The sequence below is a fragment of the Globicephala melas genome, chromosome 17 (genome assembly GCF_963455315.2).
Source record: "Globicephala melas chromosome 17, mGloMel1.2, whole genome shotgun sequence".
In the NCBI taxonomy this organism is placed as follows: domain Eukaryota; kingdom Metazoa; phylum Chordata; class Mammalia; order Artiodactyla; family Delphinidae; genus Globicephala; species Globicephala melas.
This window is the reverse complement of record NC_083330.1, coordinates 67,695,604-67,713,037: the sequence shown is the minus strand read 5'-3', so window position 1 is coordinate 67,713,037 and position 17,434 is coordinate 67,695,604. Positions and strand designations below refer to the sequence as shown.

Genomic DNA, 17,434 nt, shown 5'->3' with positions numbered 1-17,434 from the left:
TCTCTAGTTTTTTTTTAATATCTACAAAAGCAATGATCCAAAGCAAACACGCAACATCACGTGACACTTGTTAATCCTAGGGGTGGGAACAGGGTCATTGATAAGTGGCCCTTTGTGGCTTCTTGGTTTGTGTTTCAGATCTGGATGACTCACATCATGCAAAGAAACCCCCAAACGCAGCAGAGTCACCGAGAAGGACGGAGCGGAGCAGAGAGCTGGGGGCACCCAGAGCACCCCCAGAGCACCGCTACTTTAAAGGGGGCCGGGGCTGCCTGCATCCCGAACACGCCTCAGCGGTCCAGTGCCACTTGGCCTTAACCCTCTGGCATGTGCTCGACCCAGTCACCTCCGCCCCCTTCACACTCCCTCCCCAGGAATCAGGCTCAGCCACCAACGCTGGGCTCTGCCACTCAACCAGACACGGCTACGCTGCCCAGCCCTCAGGCACCTTCCCAGTGGTGACTCACCCGGTCCTCTCAACAAGCGCACGAGGGGCACAAGGCAAGGACCGCCCCTTCAGTGAAAGGCGCGGAGCTGAAGCCTCAGAGAAGTCCGAAGAACAGCGTGAGCTGACTCAACGACTGGAAAACAGGACAGTCTCAGAAGCAATCCGCTTCGCAAATCTGGCCCAAGTCCGGGGTTTACTCTGCGTCAGGTTCCGAGAAGGGGGACTAACCACCAGCTGGGTTTTAGACTGAGGTCATCTAAATTTCACAATAACCAGCTTCACAGAGGAGGCGATGAAGGCCCAGAGAGGCCAAGCATCCTCCCCAAGATTACACAGCCAGGAAACACCAGATTTTTCTAACACACCCCCATCACCTCCCTGGAGCATTTCTCCATCAGGAAAATTCGCTTTCTGACGAGCACCCTCATATTCCCCGAACATGCAACAAGGCGTTTCCAGGGCCCCTGAGTGAGCAGAAAGCTGGGGGCTTGTCCTGGCTCATGTTTATTTGTTTACGTCATCGCCTGCCAAAGCCAGTCCTGAACCTCTGAGTGACTCAGAGACCTCACCGGGAGCAGCTGCTCTTTGGCTGGAGCCAGATAAGCCTCCACGGGGGAGATGGGGAGGCTCAGGGCCGTTCCTGGTAACTAGGTGGAGCCGACCCCCTCTCCCCAGAAATCCCCACCCCCATGCGGAGTCATAGACGGTAGCAGATAGGTAGACGGGAGGGAAAGACCCCACTGCCAGCAACTGCCCTGCAAAACCAGCTATGAGCACGGCTGACACTTTAACAGGACCAAGAAAGGGGGACCAAGCTTCCCTCCACCACCATGGGTGCCAGGAAGGGGACAGGTGAGAAGAGAGAGCAACCAGGGCAGATGGGAACGCAAGCGCAAAGCCAAGGCCCCGAAGCTCCTCGAGGGCCCACCATAGCCACCCGAGTCCCAGAGTGGCAGACACAGACAGAGCTGGACTCCAGCCTCCAGCGTCCTAAGCTATGGCACGTCACTGCCTAGCTCTGGCCTCCAAAGCCTTTTCCCTGAAGGTTCTATAAAGCAGAGGCAGACAGCATCTCCTGAAACTGCAGCCACCCACAAAAGCGTGTTCTCTTTATCCTACACCCCCAGTCCTAACTGAATAGAATGTATGGGTTCTAATGTCAGAATAATGAAGAAAATGTTCCCCCTTTTTTTTAAGGCAGCCGAGTCTCCTTTCAAACTTCTCACACAGCCCCTCACTCTGCCCCTCCTTTGGAGAAATTGAGAATCATTCCCCAGCTTTCTCAAATATGCTCCCCTTCTCCCCCGATGGCCTGCCCTGCCTCTCACATTAGCCAGGTTAAACAGGCGCCACAGGGAAGAGGCTCAAACTCACCCACGCTGACCCAGGCTTCCAGCGGCCAAGGCCATGGCCCTGCCCCACTGCGTGAGAAATTTTTTGTGTAGTAGCTATAAACCTTCCATTGCCTCCAAACCCGCTCAGGGATAACAGGGTGTTGGGGAAAGGGTGAGAGGTCAAACAGAGACCCTCCTGGAATCTGCCCCCTTCATTAACTTTGGAATTCCGCAGGCCAGTGTTTTCTCAAGCCTTTTTACACTAAACACTCACCCAGGAGGAGGGGACGGCCATTCTCACACTTCAGGCTCCAGCTGAAAAAGCCGGGACCTGGCTTCCTGGGATGAGGGAGGGCCAGCAGCAGCCCCTGGGCCCCCACGGGGAGGAGCTAACACTGAAGGAGCAAATACTCAGGTAAGAACTAGAGATTCAGTGGTGTTATGGTCCTGACTTTGCCTATGATGAACGTGAGGCTCAGAGAGGTTTAGGAACTACAGCAAGGTCACACAGCTATGAAACAGCAAAGTTTCACAACCTGGCTGTGTTTTGCTCCAAAGACCGCCGTCTTCCAACAACTGCAGCTCTCAGCCAAAGGAGGGCAAGGATCTCCCAGTCGGTCCCAGGCACCCTGTGTGGTAGGATCTGGGCGCCCGGGCCTGCCACTCAAATTAGCACTGAGGCCTGTGTGTAATTCCAGGGCTGGAAAGAGCATCCAACACTGAAAACACTCCTGTGAAATGACACCCTGAAGAGTCACCAAGATGACCCCTTGCTAACGCTGCAGCCCCTGCCACAATGCACGTGTCTTTAGGTTGTACTGTGGGTCAGAGCATCAGAGGATGGCACGTAATAAGCCTTCAACAAATGTCTGCTATGCAAACGGTAAGAGAACCAGCAGTGTGAAGGTCTTTTGGATTTTCCGTAAAACCCCAAAGAAAGTACCATCCACATGCTGCTTAACGAGCCTCATATAAAGACTACATCTTGTAACAAGTTTTCTTTAGTGTTTATATCCAGGAGGAGTCTCTCACTTTCAAAGACAAACAGGTTTCCTTCATTTAGACCAAGGGGCAAACTATAGCCTGTAGGCCCTTTGCCAGTTCTTTTTTTTTTTAATTAATTTATTTATTTTTGGCTGCATTGGGTCTTCATTGCTGGTGTGGGCTTTCTCTAGTTGCGGCGAGCAAGGGCTACTCTTTGTTGCAGTGCGCGGGCTTCTCATTGTGGTGGCTTCTCTTGTTGCGGAGCACAGGCTCTAGGCGTGTGGGCTTCAGTAGTTGTGGCTCGCTTCAGTAGTTGTGGCACACGGGCTTAGATGCTCCATAGCACGTGGGATCTTCCTGGACCAAGGCTCGAACCCGTGTCCCCTGCATTGGCAGGGGGATTCTTGACCACTGCACCACCAGGGAAGTCCCTATTTCCAGTTCTTATAAATAAAGTTTTATGGGAACACAGCCATGTCCATTCATCTACATACGGTCTATGGCTGCTTTCCAGACACAAAGGCAGAACTGACTAGTAGTGACAGAACTGTACAGCCCACAAAGCCAAAGATATTTACTACTCAACCCTTGAGAGAAAAGGTTTGCCAAGCCTTGATTTAGACACAAATATAATCTAGTCAGTGTGTCCTGCTAACCAGGAACTCAGAACTAAAGTTACTGTTCAATATTAGTAACTCACGCATCCTCAATGGTCTTTATTTCCATAGGTCTGTATGTTTTGATCCTCTAACTCCATTTTAACACTTGGTTTAAAAATAGCGAATAATCCCTGAGTGCTGATTATATGTCAGGCACTGAAGTAAGCCCTTCAGTATGATCTCTTATTTAATTCTCACAATAAGCCCATAGGGTAGGTAGTATTTATCCCCTATTTACTGAGGAGAAATGAATGAAAAAAACATGAATGAATGAGTCATGGATTGATTGCATAGTGGTGATATTTACTACTTCATAATTCAATCCCAGAGAGTAATACAGGAGTTGATTGGAAAACTTTGGTGCTCAATAAGTAGAATAGAGTTGGCAGAGCTGAGATCAGCTGACTTTGTCAATTCGAGCAGAATTATAGGATTACAAAGCACTATCATTCCGAGATTCTTTTTGTTTTCAATCTAGTTTCAGACTGAGCTGTGCAATCGTTTCATCATGAATCTTCTGGATTTAGGGAGGATCACAGTGGACTAAACAGCACAGTGACATAGAGCCACTCAGGTCAGTCTGAGGAACACTCTGTCTCCAGTGATGTGGCCAGGGCCACACAGCCAAAGTGCCACCAATCGAAGCAAGGACGTGTGCTCCAAATTCAGCGCTCTGCAGGAGGGCTGTGTCCACATGTTGCTACCTTAACATTTTTGCAAAACTGACCTTTTTGTAACTTACATAACTACATCCTAAGCAGTAATATCCGAAAAATCACAGGTCTCCTATGCCAATCATGGTCTTTTTCTAATTCAAGTTAAAATAAATATAAAACAATTTTTTTTAAGTTTGCCCCTCTATAACCTAGAGGCACCTTGTACATCTCACTGCAGTCTTGAGAACCACAGGCCAAGCAGGAGCAGGGAGGCTGAATGCTGACAGATAGGAGGGCATGCCAGCTTCTCCGCGCTCTCCTGAGATAATCTTGGTAGTTTTCTGGATCTCTCTGAACCTCAGTTTCTTCATGTGTAAAAGTGGGGTTCCACCCACTTCCCCAGGTTGGAAGATTAATCAAGCTTTGATAAACACCATCCGTTAAGCAACCCCATGGCTGTTCAGTGACAAGCCTGGTCTCCAGACTCAGCCTGTGTGGACCCCAGGAGCCCAGGCCCCGCCATGGGAGAACAGGTCCCGGCTGCTAAGCCATCTCCAGGAATGCTGGTTGGGGTGTCCGTGGAGGTGGGGGGCAGCCCTGCATCCCGCAGACCCTCCCCCGTCAACTAGAATGTGTGCTATCAATCACCACGAGGGCCTATCAGTTAATTAAATTTTAGAAAAAAAAGGTCGGGCATGCTCTAGCAGCAGCCAGGGGTAACAGGGCTCAAAGAAAAATGGGTTCTTCCAAGCAGCTAAAAACAGACTTGTGAGATGATATAAGGCCAAGAAGAAATGAGAACTGGCCACACAATTGCAAAGGAAAAACTGGAGGAGCCGATGTGGGCCCAGAAAATGGCAGCATAGCAGCAGCGCCAGGCCCACCAGGACCGACAGCACCAGAGGCATCCTGGCTTACACCTGTCTTCCCAGAGCAAGTGCTGCTGCCTTCACTCCCAGGCTAGAAGAGAAATTAGACGGTCTCCCTAGCAATGAGGATACCAAGGCCCAGAGAAGGGAGGCGATCTGCCCGAGGTCACACAGTCACTGGGGGCTGAGAAGGGAGTAGAAGTTGTGTCTCTCAGTTCCAAGCTGCGTGAACCAGCGGCTTTGGAATCAGTGAGAACTGTGTTCCAATCCTGCCTGTGTTCCCTGGGGGAGACCTGCTTTGCCTGTCTGGGCTCCCAGTTACTTCAGCACTAAAAGAGACTGTTCTAGTGCCCACCCCATAGGTCTGGTCTGGGGCTGGAATGGAATAAGGTCTGACACGTGCCCTGCACAGCACGTGGCTTAACAAATGGCGATTATTCCTACATCTGTGCCCGCAGGGTGCAGCCTCGCAGACACGGGGCAGCTGCTCGGAGCAGCTAGAGCGGGGGGAAAGCGGGCATCTTACTTCTCGCCGTGACCATTCTGTGCCTTCTGGTGCCCGAGCCCACCCACCCCCTCCCGGGAGGAGCGTGAGATAACCCAGACCACCACAATGGGGTTATTCTAGGGAGTAACTGATAAAAGGAGAAAAAGCAGGGCTGCGGGCCATGTGATAAGTGAGGGCGCAACTCTGCAGCAGGAGGGCGCGGGGAGATGGCAGAAGACATGCGAGGGGCCTGGGAGGGCAGAAGCGGAAGGGGCAGTGCTGTGCCTCGGTGTCCCCACTCACTTGCCTAGCTGAACGCCTCACGTCCCTAGGAAGAGCTCTGATGGCCATTGCAAGCCCAGCCCAGCCTCCCAACCCTCCAAGGACCCCCAGACCCTCAAGAGCCCGCCCCGGAGGACTCCTCTCCCTGTCCTGCTTGGCCGTGGACAGCAGCAAGCATAGCAACTGTCACCAATTCCTCCCAGCAGACCGTGGACCCCTGGGGGCTGTACTGTGACCCCAACCACACCTGGTCCTGCCGCCCAGCATGGGGCCTGCTTCCTCCATACAGGGAGCACAGAGTTCTTACTGAAAGCCTGTCTCTCCCAGGTGACAAAGAGGAACCCCGACCTAAGGACCCCAGCAGCATTCCACAGCAGGCAGTGCTACACACACACACACCACACACACACGCACCACACACCACACACACACACCACACACAACACACACACCACAAACACCACACACACAACACACACACAACACACACAACACACACACCACAAACACACACACATACAAACACACCTCACACACCACACAAACCTCACACACCACACGCACACCACACACACAACACCCTTCTCAGCCTCCTGCTCTGCCTTCTCTTGGATAGATAGCCTTGGGCAAGTCACACGGCCGCTCAAAGCTCTCAACTGTAAAATGGGCACACTGCTGTCCGCCGGGGGAACTGCTGGGCTGACCAAGTTACACAGATGCTCAAAAAGCGTGTCTCCCTCTAGTCTGTCCTCTTCACAGCCGCCGAAAGAAATCACCACCTGATTTCTGTGGATCACCACCTGGCCTGATCAACTACGATGCAGTAAATAAGAGGCCTGCTGTGTGTTTAGGCTGTGAACAAGGCACACAGGTCTCCTGACCTCAGCTTACCTCCTCCTAGGGTGGGAGAAAGAGAGGAAATCAAATACCTTGCCTAAGTGGTTATAATATCATGACGCATGGTGGAGCTGTGGACCAGGACAGCGGGGAATAACCAGAGGGCCACTACTTCCACGAGGAGGTCAGGGAAAGCCGTGCTCACAAGTGCCATCGGGCCTGAGCGGAACCGGAAAGAACGCAACCAAAATCGAACCCCAGGCACCGCCCCTCGTGCCGTCCTGGCAGCCAAGTGCCAGGTGGTCCCAGGTGGCCTGAGCGCACGGGGCACTGGCTGTCGGAGCCGCCACTCTCCTGTGGGCAGCACAACGCTAAGGCAACATCCCTCAGAGCCACCAACCTCACGGCTGCCTGGTCAGGACAGCTTGTCAACTGCAGAACTGCCGCAGTCCTCCGTCGCCGGGCCCAAGTCCGGCCACTCGCTCCCTCTCGCGGACAGGAGGCCCCTTTCCCTTGCCTGCTGCCGGCCGGCCGCTCGGCCTTCCCGTGGGCTCTGGGGACGGGGACCTTTGATCAACTGTCCATGCCAACCAGCAGTTCCCAGTTCAAAGGCCAGCACGGCCCACCTTGCTCTGCTCAGAAAGACTTCCAAGGCCCAAGCAACACCCCTCCTTCCTGGAAGCCTTCCCCCAGGCAGCCGTGAGTGACCTTCCCTACCACGTGCTGAGCATCTGCTGTGCGCCAGACACGACACTGGGTGTCGGCACGTGCACAACTATTTTGGGACCAACACCAACCCTATGAAGGACGACGATGAGTCACCCCCACTGAGTAGAGAAGGGCAAGGAATCCAGGAGTCCCTTGTCCCGAGTCACTCCACAGACACGGGTCACAGATTCCAACCCAGGCCCTTCTGGCTCCACAGGACCCCAGCGGTGCCTGCAGTGTCTTAACTCGCCAACGATCATGTCCTCATTCACCCTTTCTGCAGCAGGAGACGTGCCAGGCACTATCCAGTGTCTTGGAGACACACAGCCACACAGAAGAGGCCCCGGCCTTCAAGGCACGTATGATCTGGTAGATGAGGACAGACACACGAACCGGGCAAATCAGTAGAGGGTGACAGGCACGATGACAACATCAGTGACGGCTCCTTGGAGGCAACTTTCCATTTCCATCTGCCCCACACACACACCCAGCACGATGCCAGACACACAGAGCGAGCTCGTTAAATGCCAGCCCCTTCTGAGAGCCGGCCACGTGGTGGTGACCTCGCACCTGAAGCCCAGGTGGGTGCTGGACAGAACACGCGGGAGATACGAGAACAAGGAGAAGGTGGGCCTTACGTTTCATAGGGAGCCCCCAAGGGAGCTGGCAGAGCCCCAACCGAACATTCCTGTCGGCAGCAAAGGCAGGAAGCTTCGGTCCTCGTCCACCAGGGGCATCCGGGCTGCAGGAATCCGCGAGGCACTCAGCCAGGGTCTTCCCAAAACCACCTTTAGCATCCAGAAACGGGGCGGGTGTGTGTCATTGGAGAGAGGGCTTCCACCAGCGTTATTCCTCAGGCAGCCGAGAATCACTGTACATCCACACGGCTCAGAAAAGCCTTCAGGGAAGCTCCACGCAGCTGACAGGCGCGGCCATCACGAGGGACCATCTTTTTAATTCCGTTCTGGTCAAAAGATCAAGCCTGGGGATGGGAAGGAGAAAAATTGACCTTGTTACAATCACGGACCCAGAGCAGCAGTTATTCTTCCTTCCTTATGTTTGACCTAAGACGCTGAGAGGGGAATCACTAAAAATAAGGCCCTGCAGCTCTGACACTAAAATAGAGGTGAGGCCAGAGACCGAGGGGGAGTGTCCTACAGGCACCAGAGCCCTCTCACCAAGGGAACTTTCTACTGCTTAGGGTTCCTCCTTAGGAACTATCCAAGTAGGGCAAAGGGGCTGAGGTACGCCCGTTATAAAGAGGAGGACAGAAAGTTCCGGAAAGGTTAGGTGGCTGGCTTAGGGAGTGACCGGCACAGCCAGGCCTGGCACCCTGCCCTGGGCTCCCCTGCAGGGCCCAGAGGTCCCAGCTGAGGGGGTTTGGGGTCAGCTGGTAGGAAGTAGTTCTCTGTTTTCTTTTTAAAGATAACCGCAAAGCCTTGGCGTCCTTCCAGGCCTTGTCCTGTGCTATGAACGTCTTCAGGGGCAGGGCCTGGGGCCTGTTCCTTTTTTATTCATTCCTTCAGCAACTGCTGAGTGCCTACCAGGTACTCAGTACTGTTATAGCTATATGGGGACACCTTGGTCTCCTAACCCGGAGTACTTAACTTACTCTAAAGATAACTGAAAAACAAACAGATGTGGGAGGGAGGGAGACGCAAGAGGGAAGAGATATGGGAACATATGTATATGTATAACTGATTCACTTTGTTATAAAGCAGAAGCTAACACACCATTGTAAAGCAATTATACCCCAATAAAGATGTTTAAAACAAAAAAAAAAAAACAGATGGATCCACAATGCTTAGGGCTTGGGGTTCAACAGCCACCTACCCACCCATGATAACAATACCTGCCCTTACGGAACAGCAGTTACCCTGCTAAAAGCTCTGGCCCCCATCTGATACAATCCCCAGCCACCCTGAGACTCCTGCCCTTATTTTCCAGATGAGGAAAGATAGCCACAGACAACTAGGAAGAGTAGAGCCCGAATCTGAGCCCAACCTGTCTCCTGAGTCTGCACCCTGATCCGGGATGCCTACCCGAAGGGCCGTGGCTAAAACTTAGTTCCGGACGTTCCCCCTGCATAGAATCCTCATTTAATCCTCACCACAACCCTACGCGTTATAGAACATTCTCATCTGACTTCAGAGATGAGAAAGCTGAGGCCCAGACAGCTTAAGCCACTCGCCCAAGGTCACACAGCTAGAAAAACCACAGAACAGGGATTTGAAATCAGGCAACCTGGCTCCAAAGCCCATGAGCTTGACCATTACGTCAACTGTCATCAACAGCAACCGTTGCTGCAATTACACATTTTCCAATACTTAGTGGTAAAAGACAGCACAGTTCATGAGCCTACAGTTCTGGAGGCCAGAAGTCCAACACAGGTCCCACGAAGCTAAAATCAAGGTGTCGGCAGGCTGTGTTCCTTTCTGAAGGTTCTAAGAAGAATCCGCTTCCTTGTCTTTTCCAGCTTCTAGAGGCTGCCCACATTCCTCGGCTAGTGGCCCTTCCCTCCATCTTCCTCTATCACAGCACCTCTCAGCCCGTTTCCATCATCTCATCTCCTCTAACTCTTCTGCCTCCCTCTTCCACTTTTAAGGTCCCATGAGATTACAGTGGACCCACCCAGATGATCCAAGATAATCTATCTCAAGGTCCTGAACCTTAATCTTACCTGCAAAGTCCCTTGTGACAAGTAAGGTACCATATTCACAGGCTCTGGGGATTAGGACATGGGCATCTTTGGGGGTCATTATTCCATCTATCGTTGCAGCCATGCCAAAGGGCATCCATCCTCTGTGTTACTCATTCTTCAGCGACCAGAGGTCAAAGAGTGAGTCCCCTTGCTCCATTTAAACCGAACTGACACAGCTTTTAGACCCAAGAGGAAGATGGGTTCAAAAGGAAGCTTAAATGTCAAGACAAAAGTACAGGAGAGTGGCTGAAACGTTAGAGTTGGAAGTCAAGCTACCAAATTCACTAGCTATGTTACTCTGGGGAAATATTTTTCACCCTTGGTTTCCTCATCTGTAAAATGGGAGTAAATCACATCTACCCACTTCTTGGCAGTGCTGTGAGGCTGACATGAAATAAGCAACATAGCACTCAGCATGTTGCTGGGCACACGCCAAGGGCTCAGGGTCAGCCCTTATTTCACACATCAAATGGAGGCAGCCTCCCACCCGTCGAGGGCGGTCTGTCCCAGGACCCCTCACAACCGCCCCTCTTTCTTCCTCGGCTCCGGCCCAGGAGCAGCACCGCACCAGAAAGTTAGGACTGGAGTCAGGTCGGCTGAGAGGGGCTGCTTACGGCAGGAGGGGGGCAGGGATTTACGGCACCAGCCCCGGTTAATGGCAGGGGAGGGAAGGGGGCACACAGTCTGTTAAATGTTTACCGAGGCCCACAGGCAAATATGAAGCCCAGTTTGTTTTGCTGGCCTTGGGTACATTAAAGCTCTGTCACCTGGGGAAGAGTTATTCCATGGTCTGTTGGGTATTACTGCAGCAAAGCGGTGGTCCCTGACCAGGGGCAGGGGCAGTGCTGACGTTCTCGCATGAAGGCAGCTCTGCCACGGACTCCACCTGCGAGAACTTAGGATGCAGGGCGCTGCACACCACGGCTTCTAGGACCATCAAACAGCAACACTTCTCCCTCAGGGAGCAGTTCTGTTTCCTCTGCGAGGTGACTCCTTTTGGGTCATTTGCTCTTCCTGTAATGGATTAGCCAAAATAAAAAAAGCCAGGCAATACCCAGGACTGGCTTGGCTGGGGAAGTGGAATTTTCATACAAGCCGGTGCACAGACATTCTGAAGAAAGAAAGACAAACAACCACTTTGGGAAGCTGTTTTGCATTATCCACCAGAGCTGAATATATGCTTTACATATTCCACGCTTAGGTATAAACTCACAGAAATGTGTACCGATGTTCGCCAAAAGATATGCTGTCGGATGTTCATGGCAGCGCTACTCATGACAGCCACACACTGGAAACGACTCAAACGCCTCCCGGCAGGAGATTGGATACTACACACACACACACACACACACACACACACACACACACACACACACACACACACAGGAATATTACAGAGCAACAAGAATGATCTACAACTGCACGTAGCATGTGAATACATCTCACAAATGTAATTTTGAGAGAAAGAAGCCAGACACAAGGGAATGCATTGTGATGTCATTTATATTAAAAACATAAACATGTCAACCTAGTCTATGGACAAGGTTACCTGAGTGAGGGGGGGAAGGGACAGTCAGTGACGGGAAGGGGTCAGCAGGGGGCTTCTCACACGCTGGTAGTGTTCTATCCATCCCGGTGGCGGCTACACTGGATGTCTTATCAAGCTGTTTTATATGCTTCTGATATGTGTGCTTTTTTATGCATGTAACCTCAATAAAAAGTTAAGTAACATTTTTTTTTTAATGTCTCCCGCGCAAGTACGTTTGCTGGAATACTGAAGACGTGGCAACACCCGCTCAGGCCTGGGAATGGCCCCTTCTAGGTCTCTGTGCCTTGTATTTTCATGCCCTGCTGCCTTACAGCTGACCCTGCCCCAGGGAGGGTGATCAGGGAAACACTTCACAAATAAGCTCGCTCTGGCCTAGTGACACGGAATTTGACATGGAATTGCCCCACAAGAAAATACAGCCCCTGGCCCGATTCTCTTGGCTGAGTCTTTCCCCTCTTAGCCTCTGCCTCCGTCAGGCCCAAATACGTCACTTCGTTCTTGACCGTCCCTAGCAGGTACTTCCAACAGCTGACCGCTGCCCGGTAGTGAACATGCTGAAGAAGAGCGAGAAACAGCCTGCCTCTATTTCCTACCCAACACCAAGAGAGCATCTTTCTAAAATACCAGCTTCCCCTAAAGACGGGACGCACAGAGGAGTGCTCTGGGAATAGGAAGGCTTAAGGGACCCTGGGTTGGCAGAGACCGGAATGCACAAAGCCAGGTCACGCAGCCCCCGGCGCCGACACTGGGAGAGAAACACAGTCTCTCTGACTGTGATGGTGGGAGCCGGAGAGCGTGTCTCCTAGTGGGTGCCTGGCTGGCCTCCAAGCCCTCTCTCTGCTTCTGGGTCTCCTGGACTCCGGGTGTATGTTTTCCCTCTCTTGCAGCAGTGATCAGTCAGAGTGTTCATTTTAGTAGGAGCAAGAGTCAGCAGATGCTGACCGCGCCACCTCTGAAAGCTGCCGGGGCGGGGAGGGGGGCCAGCTGTGGGGAAGAGGGACCGGTTCCCCAAGGGGAGGATCCAGTCGGTAAAGCTCGCACCGTCTTAGCTGGCCTCGCTCTCTCTCAGGTACGCGAGACTCCATCAACAGGGATGCTACCAAGCAGGTGTCTGCTTTATCTTTTTCTGAGGAAGGGAGTGGCGGCAACTTCTCCAGCCGTGTCCGTATTATTTCTCAGTGATACCCCGAGAGCTGGCGCCTGCCTAACCTGGGGAGATAAATCAAGCAGATTTGTTCCCAGGGAAAGCGGCAGCCGTCCGACTGCTGACTGACTCTATTTTTGCTTCGTTTCAGTTTCTCCACAGTGTGTGCTGGGATGATACGGATCAGCTGCCTTGGAATTTCCAAGCCTTCCAGCCCATGCTCCCCCACTCGCCCCCATCCCACTCGCCCAATTCCTCATTCAGGGGATGGGGGCTCGGGGGCCAGATAAACCCGGGTGGGAATCGCAATGGGGTCAGTCGCTCGCTGGCCACGGGCACAGCCCTTAGGCTCTTTGGAAGTGTTTCCTCACCTGTTGAATGAAAACGAGGAACCGAAACGCATGTCCCCTGGGGTTCGTATGTGGAGGAGACTGTATACAAAATGCTCAGGGCCCAGACCTGCCCACGGGGGCTCCTGACTCAGCAGAAAGTCAGCATCACCTCAACCGTCCTGATCAGCCGGTACTGTTGCTTGGGAGATGCAGACTGAGCCCCGCCCCACTCACCAAAGTCAGCAACGGACTGAAGTTCCTCTGCACTGAACCATCTAAGGCCAGGTACCTCCACCTCCACCTCCACCGATTAGAGCCGTTCTTCAAAAATTCTGACATTCGGGTCCAGCCAGGCTCCCGGAGACCTGCAGAGCCCTTGAGAACTCAGCAGAGGTTCAATAAATGTTGGCTGGAATAGTTAAGTGACTAATCATAACTGCACATCGAATGCTCACAATGTCCGGCATGGTGCTAGGAGCTGGAAATCACATCGGTCAAGAAAGACAGGATCCCTGCCTTCAGGGAGCTCTCAGGCTATACCAAGAGATCCAGAGATATGAACGGGCAGATGGTGCATGGCCGCAATCGGATATGCTGGTGATGGCCGGGCACCCGTGGCAGGGTAGTGGGTGCTCGGCAGAGGAGAAGAGGCTGCTGGACCACACTGAATGTGAGAGGCCCCAGCATGTCAGAGCACAAGAAACCTTGCAAATAATCCGGTTCCTCACTGAACAGCTGAGAAACAAGGCCCAGAGAGGTAAAGTGACTTGCCCAGGGTGGCCTAGCTAAGACTTGCGCGATGCAGAATAAGAAGCAAATCTTGAGCGAAAAAGGGTGGGCACACGATGCCTGGGACAGGCACTGCTCCTGAAGCCAGCGTGACCAGAGGCCTGGCAGAGCAGGGCCATACCACCTGCAAGCTCGCTCCAAGAGCACTGGTTGTCTTACGCTGTGTGACCTCAACAATGCTGTGAGGTAGTAAACTCGTTTTCAAAAGGGGACACCGGCACACAGCAAGCTGTACGCCCAAAGCCATGCGGGAGTCGGAGACCCTGAGATAGGAGCCCTGGCGCTCTGCCTCCACAGCCTTTTTGCCTAACCACTAGGCTGTCCTGCCTTAGAAGGGGGATATGGAGGGAAAGACCGGGGGCAGGGTGACAGGATAAGAAGGTTCTGGAAGATAGAGCTGGGGAGGGCTCTTGGGAGTTTGGTCGCTAGAAAATGCAACGAACAGAGACTCCCGAGGGATCAGTATCCACTGCCAGGAACTGACCAGAACGCCCCGGCCCAGTGACCTGTCGGTGGGTCCCGGGCTTTGCTCTTTTCCCGAGGTAAGTGTCTCCTGTTGCCCACAACATGCTGCTCCAGAAGGTTCCTCGTCAGAGTGGGACGTTTGCCCATCACATCATTCCCACCAGGCTCAGGGATGACAGGGTGGGAGTGCGGCAGTGGGTCTCCCCAAAATAACTGACCCCTGACTGCTTCTCCCCACCTGCAGGTGAGAAGACAAATGGTCCTGGAGAAACCTGGGAGCAGCGCCCACCCAGGTAGAATGTGATGACACCTCACTTGTCATAGACTGTCCTACAGACACACCTGTTTTGGGGGTACAGCTGTCTTGATTACAGATCCCTGGGATTACTTCACAATAGCTTTCTTTTTCATTAACTAGACCAGACCAGAGAGAAATAGCACCAGCAATTGTAAGAGAGACAAAGAGGCAGGCAGACAGACAGATGGATGGAAAGACAGACAGCAGGGTGGGCGGGAGGGAAGCCGGGCCCAGCAATGACCAGCGTTTTACAGACAAACAGACCAGGGTGAGAATTCTAGCTCCAGTGCTTATCAAGCAGCTGTGAAACCTTGAACTTCAGTTCTCTGAATCTACTTGCCTCCCTGCAAAATAGGTCCTGCCGTGCACAATTAGGCGGGAAATTAGAATTAACCTACACAAGCCCTTACACATAATAGGTCCTCAATAAAAGAAAACCTTCCATTTAATCAGCTCACCTCCATGATCCTTGACACCCTGAAGGTGATTAAGACACTGAAATGAACTGAGAAAGCCATGAACACTTTCCTTCTACAAATGACAAGCCTTCAAAGTCTTTTTTTTTTTTTTTTAAAGTTCCTTCTGTTTGCTTTTGCTCATAAAGAACCGCAGGGAAAGGTCAGCAAAGACCCAACTGTCAGTCAAATCCCAGGAAGAAAGGGGACAAAGGGCCACGGACCTGAGCCACCCAACAGGGGCTAAAGAGACAGTTCTTTACAGGACAGCAGAACTCACCCTTGAAGACTCCAAAGAGAGAAGCTCTAGGACGCATTATATTCTCCAAGAAAGTAACTCTGAAGGAGAGTCAAGATTTCACACCCTGCCTGCAAAGAGCTTCTCATTAAAGCAACGCGGCTACAGGAAATAAACAGTCCACTGAAGGACTGAGCCCACAGACTGCAGTGGACGTGCTCCAGGACCTCAGGGAGCCCTGCACGGGATTGGAGCTGTTTTCATGGACGGATCATGGGCAGCCTGAGAGGTGTACAAGTTGAGTAGAAGGGAAAAGAGGCTCAGGGTAGTGGGAGCGGTAGAAGGAGGAAGACGAGAAACAGCGTTTATTAGTCGCCAGTCACAGAAGAGGCCCTTTTTAATTCCCCCATTTAATCCCCATTAATGCTCACAACCCCAGAGACAGGTCTCAAATCCCCAAATTACAGAAATGTCAGCAGGGAGAAGGAAGGCATCTTACCCCCTGTTGCACAGCTCTCAAGGGGTGGAACTGAACTCGGAACCATCAGCCTACAAGCCTCCTCAGATCCACCATGACACCAAACCCTGGCCTTGCTTTAGGATTTGGGTCACGTTCCCAGCACCCTGAGCTCCCGGGCTCTCGGGGGCTGGGGACTGACTTCCTATGCTTGAGCTCTTTCCTCAAAGCAGACCTTTCCACCCGGCAACCCTGCTGCACCTTCCCTCCCCAACCCGTCTCAAGGCTCCATACATCCCATAATCATCACCTTTATTCCAACTCCTCTTATTACCTGGATTAGCTGGGCTTCCGGGGAGGTCACGATTGTGACTTTGGAATGCATTTCTGACTTTCACAAAAAAGGTCTTTCCTTCAAGTCACATGGGCACATTTCACTAAGTAAACTCGGGGGGGCGAGCTGCCTGCCCACGGGACACTGGGTAAATCCAAAGTGGCAATGGTGGGACAGGAGGCAGAGATGACAGAACAAAAATCCAACAGACTGGGTGTGAGGTTCGGGAAGTGATCACCGCTGTGCTGTCACCCCAGCGCTCCACGGAAGAAGGGAGTCGTTTAAAACATCCAGCGACTGACGAAGGAAGCGGAGCGGCTTGCCCCTGCCTCTCCTTGCCCTGCACCAAAGGCAAGCCCCTCTTCCACCCCATCCCGTCGGCATCCGGGGTCAGGAGACAGAAAGTACACGGGCAACAGGAACATTATCGAGGGAAAGAAAGGAGACAGAGGGAAGGAAAGTAGAAAAGGAGGAAAAGAAAATTTTAAAATAAGCAGCAGAAATCCAAACGCATTAAAAACATATCAGAATCGTAGTCCAAATAAAAACACTGACTTGGGGAACTTAAGTCTCCAGAGCTCCGTGGGAACTGAGTGGCATGGCATCACAGCATCCGTGGCAAGTCAAGTTCAACATCGCACACACGCACATACGCACACGCATATATACACACACACGCACACACACTGCTGTGTGTGGGGTGTACGTGGATCACTCCATGTTTACCAAGTGCCTTCACAGTGTGAGTTGCGGTACTAGGCTCCCGAAAGGTTTCTCTGGGCCAGTGGGTCTCACACCTGAGTGTGCCTAAGAACCACCTAGGGGCTTGTCACAATACAGACCCCCCCAAGGTCCACCCACAGCAATTCTGACCAGTAGGCCTGGGGAGGGGTCTACCCTATAGGTCCCTCAGGTGACAGACATGCCGGGTGATAGTGATGTGAGGCGACATGGATGCAGGATTATACAGTGATGCAGGGTGATACGTGATACAGGGCGATAGTGATACAGGGTGATGTAGTGGTGCAGGGATGCCGCAGGGCTCACTGGAGAAGCTCTCTTCCTGGGGGGCTAACTGCTCTCTCTTCAGTGTGAGGCATTTGAGATAAAGTGAGGCTGTGAGTGGTTGCTGCTGGGAGGGAGGGAGGGGGTTACCCTTACCGAGCACTCTTCTGGGCCAGCCACGAGCTGGGCTCCTGGGGCTCAGGGTCTCGCGTTGTGCCCACCCACCCCTCCGAAGCAGTTACTGGTGCATCTTACAGATGAACAGCTAAGGCTCACCAGGGTGGCTTGTCCAAGGTCACCTACCTAGGAAGTAGCAGAACTGGAAACTTCCTTTTGTCTCCGAGGAGGGAAAAGATAAAAAGGAAAAGGATACACTCTAAATCCTGAAAACGTGGAGTGGTTT

At 52.5% G+C, this 17,434-nt stretch overlaps 1 long non-coding RNA gene across 37 annotated transcripts in view; it reads right to left on the bottom strand.

The window, feature by feature from the left end:
- The window catches only part of LOC115863234 (uncharacterized), a 402,728-nt gene that overhangs the window by 324,249 nt on the left and 61,045 nt on the right, over positions 1-17,434 (bottom strand). For 36 of the 37 annotated variants that reach the window (XR_009559459.2, XR_009559466.2, XR_009559461.2 and 33 more), the window contains exon 2: positions 7,903-8,246. This is a non-coding gene — a long non-coding RNA (uncharacterized lncRNA). Of the gene's footprint in view, positions 1-467; positions 879-7,902; positions 8,247-17,434 lie in introns of those variants that run through there. The other variant, XR_011376827.1, reaches the window with a different exon arrangement.